Source organism: Lynx rufus, unplaced genomic scaffold, assembly GCF_022079265.1.
Source record: "Lynx rufus isolate CCGP_SWC_20201006 ecotype Redwood Valley unplaced genomic scaffold, mLynRuf1.p SCAF_2, whole genome shotgun sequence".
NCBI classification, from domain to species: Eukaryota; Metazoa; Chordata; class Mammalia; order Carnivora; family Felidae; genus Lynx; species Lynx rufus.
The window spans coordinates 220,540,482-220,544,489 of NW_025814834.1; positions in this window are offsets into that span (position 1 = coordinate 220,540,482).

Genomic DNA, 4,008 nt, shown 5'->3' on the forward strand with positions numbered 1-4,008 from the left:
TCTCGTTCCCTGCAAAGAGATGCCGTGGTGCTCGATGCCCCCTGCTGTGCCTGCTGGGTGGTCCGACGGCAGGTCTGGGTGCTCAGTTCCAGCCCCGTCTCTGGACCCGGGCCGAGTTCCTGATAAAGGGCACACCCCAGGCAGAGTGTCCGTGGGGGACTGTCCACGTTCCATCAAGGCCGGCCTCTCTGGAAGCATGAGACTCACGGCCCTAAAGCCTCTGGGACCCACGGGCTGGTGGGGTCCCTCCTCCTGCTGGGCTGGGGGCTCGGGTGTGCGCCCCAGGAGAGAGGCTGAGGAAGGAACGAGGTTTGAACACACAGCACGGGAAAGAAAGCTGGGGGGAGAGGAGGGAGTAAGTAGTAGCTGGAGTGACAAGCAGAGACACGGAGAACGCGGTCCTGCCCACAGGGACACGCTCACCCCCAGTAGCCCCTCAGCCAGCGCCCCCAAGGCTCCATCGGGGCCTCGGCGTCCCCCCTCGCGACTGAGGAATCTGGACCAGCACGACCCTCCCTCCATCAGGACTCATCGGAGGCCCCACAAAGGAAGACATGTCTTCTAGAAGAAGCCACGGAGTGGGGCTCGGGCAGAGAAGGAAAGTCTGCAACCTGGGCCTGCGTCCCAAGTCCTGGCTGTGCCTCCTGGTCCCATGGCAGAGGCCCCTTGGGCGTGGGGGGCCCAGCTTGTCCCTCCTGGCCGCGCTGGGGAGAGCTCCGCGGAGGGACTGGGCTCGGGACAGCAGAGGGTGGAAGAGGGCAGGGTGAGCAGAGCTCCACCCCCCACCAGGACCCCCAGCACAGAACGCACACGGGCGTCCCTGCGGACCTGATCACCGTTGCCTCCAGACCAGCGGGCGGGCGCTGCACGGGGGTCCCCGCAGGCGGCGGGCAGGTGGGTTCCTCTGTGACGAGCCGGCACTGAGCGGCTGCCACTTCCCGTGTTTAATACGCGATTCTGATTTCACGCCCGGTGCCCCCCAGGGTGTGGGGAACCCAGAGGCACCGTCTCTACAGAGGTAGCTGCCCCCGACCCCGGCCCATCCACAGATTCTGTTCGTCATTAGGGAAGGAGCCACCTTCCCTGCCCCGCACCTGCCGCCCTCCTCCGGAGCCTCCCGGAGCAGAGGCCGCGGCCACGGCTGCAGTTCCCTGTCTCATCCTGCCCCCTGCTGCCGGGACCCAGACGCCAGACTCCGCAGGGTGAGGGCGCCCAGGACGGCTCTCCAGCCCCGGGCTCAGCACCCCGCATTCCCCTCCGTGGGGGACAGGGGGCCTCTGCCCCGCACCCCACGATGCCTCAGTCTCCCCAGGTCTAAATGGGTGCAATGAGTGAACCACCTCCGGGTGCTTCGAAAATCACATGACGTAACGCCCGGAAGAGGCTGGCTTAGAACAGTGCCAGGCACAAACGGAGGCACCCTCGGAACATGTAAGCGTCCCTGTGCCCACCCCATCGGCGCGGGGGCTCAGACGCTAGAATGGCCCCCATGTCGCCTGACTTGGTTACTCAGTCAACAGTGACCAGGGACCTGCTAAGGGCCCGGCTTCTGTCCCAGCAGGCCCATCTCTGTGTCAGCCCCCTTGGCAGAAGGACACCCCATTCTCTACAAAGGTGACAGCCTCGTGCTGGTCAGGAGCTGGGGTGGCCGAGTCTGCAAAGCTGGGCCACCACACATCTCCCGATGCCTGTGCACCCTGCTTGCCCGGCCGTCCCCAGAAGACCGCACGGCACCTCCAGTGCCAGCCAACAGGCACGGTGCTGAACCAGTGACCTCATAGTTCAAAGCGTCCTCAGCGTGAAGGCTGCCCAGGCCGGCAGGATTACGAGGTCCGTGGGCATGCAGGCCTGGACCGCCGGACCTCAGTAGCCGCTCTGCTGCTGTCTCAGAGACTCGGGCACACGGATGCTGACTGTCCTGGCTGCAAAGTTTTAAAAACCTTTGCTAATAAACAAATAAACTTAAGGGGCGCCTGGGTGGCTCAGTCGGTTAAGCGTCCGACTTCAGCTCAGGTCATGATCTCGTAGCTCGTGAGTTAGGGCCCCGTGTCGGGCTCCGTGCTGACAGCTCGGAGCCTGGAGCTGCTTCGGATTCTGTGTCTCCCTCTTTCTCTGCCCCTCCCCAGCTCACACTTTGGCTCTCTCACTCTCTCTCTCAAAAATAAATAAACATTAAAAAAAAAAAAAACTCCAGGTCGTAAGTGGACAGCACCACCTCTTTGGAGACCCAGGTAATTAATTTCTGACTGGCAGGGAAGGCTGGCCTCTGGTGCACACAAGTGGTCAGTGTCTCTCGGGGTCGGGCTGGGGACAGGAGGCTCGCCCGGTCCCCATGGTCCTGGGAGAGGCAAGGCTGTGCGGGCGGCCCCTGGGCTCTCGCTGGCCTCACCTCGGAGCTGTGCAAATATTAAAACATCGTTGTCTGTGTGCCTCTCGTCTGGAAGATTGCATCCCCACGACAATGGGATCAAAAACTTTTAGTAAATTAAAAAATTACTCAAAAGAACATTTCCCTCTTACCGAGAAAAAGGCAGGTGACTCTCATTTTCCTGAGAGGAAGAATGTTCTGTAAAACCGCTCCCTTTGTAATCAGGTACATACAATGGGCATTAGTTCCAGGGAATTCAGCAGCAATCGGGAGAAAAGAGATAAGAAATTTCCACCCAGCCTAGGAAAGAGCGCGAGGGAGTTACAGACCCACCAGGACACTTTATATCCGCTTTTCCGTGCTGGCGGGGGCGGGGCAAAGAGTTTAATCTGGCCTTTGTCCCCCCACTTCTGGGCAGTCATGTCTAAAATGTCCTGCCTGACCGGAGGGTCTGCCTTCCTGGGGGCCGTGGGTCACCCTGGATAATCCAACAAGGGGACCCAGAGTGGTAGTCGTAGGGTAGGGCCGGCCCTGCCAGAAACACAGACCCTGTGATTTAGAGTGTCCCCCGGAGACTGAGAGCAACAATGTGGGCCACCAACCAATCGATAAGCAGTTGGTCAATCATCAGTCATACCTCTGAAAGGCAGCCCATCGAAGGAGCGTGTGGGGCAGCGAGGCTCCGGAGAGTTCCCTGATGGCAGTCCTCCATGTGTGTCGTCACACTCCACGGCCGAGAGAACGTGTCCTGACTCCAGGAGCAGGGGACAAAATCTGACAAAATCCAGGGGAAGACATCACCCCCACCTTTTCACCTCTAAATTCATGCCAACCGTGTTAGTTTGAAAATGTCCAAGAATTCCAGATGGTTCAGTCATAAAACCCTCGACGAGGCACAAACCTTGTTCGCTGCTCCTTGTGCGTGAGCCAACACCCCGCGAACCAAGAGCCGTGTGTGGAGACCAGATAACAAAGCAGGCCCCGCCTGCCACTTTGTGCCCAGACTTCGAAAAGGCGACTGGAGGAAGGCAAGCTGGAACCGTTCCACGCAGCAGCCGGGAGAGGACCGGGGAGCAAGCCAGCCTTGGCAACGGCACCACCTGAGAAGCAAGGTTACGTCCGTGACATTGGCTCACACCTGTTAGCTGCTGTGAATGGGACCGCCTGGCTAAGCCACTTAAGTTTACGTACAATATCATTTATCCGGCACGTAGCTGCCTCAGATGCACTGACCTGAATCTGCTCTGGATTCTTAGCAAGCAGCCAGACGGGGACGCAGCCGCGGGGACAGGAGTAGACAGATGCCCTTCGGGGATGGCGGGGGTTCCCTCGTGCAGAGGAGCCAGAGCGAGGGCGGGCCGACCAGGTGCCACGCTGTTCCCGGTGCCCGTGGCACACGGGAGAGAGACCCCCGCTGACGGACGCGGGGCCGTGGGGGCACGGGGGCGCTGCCGGTGTCCCTTAGGACCAGGGTTTGGTCGTAACATCCGGTACCATTTTGTGATTTAACCACTTCCCCTATCGGATACCTTTCTTTGTCCCCCGAGCTGGCCACCACCCACGTGACGTGGGGGCCTAGAGGGTTCTTCCTGACCTTGCCTTGTTTCTGAACAAATGCTGCTCATGCAAAATCTCTCCAG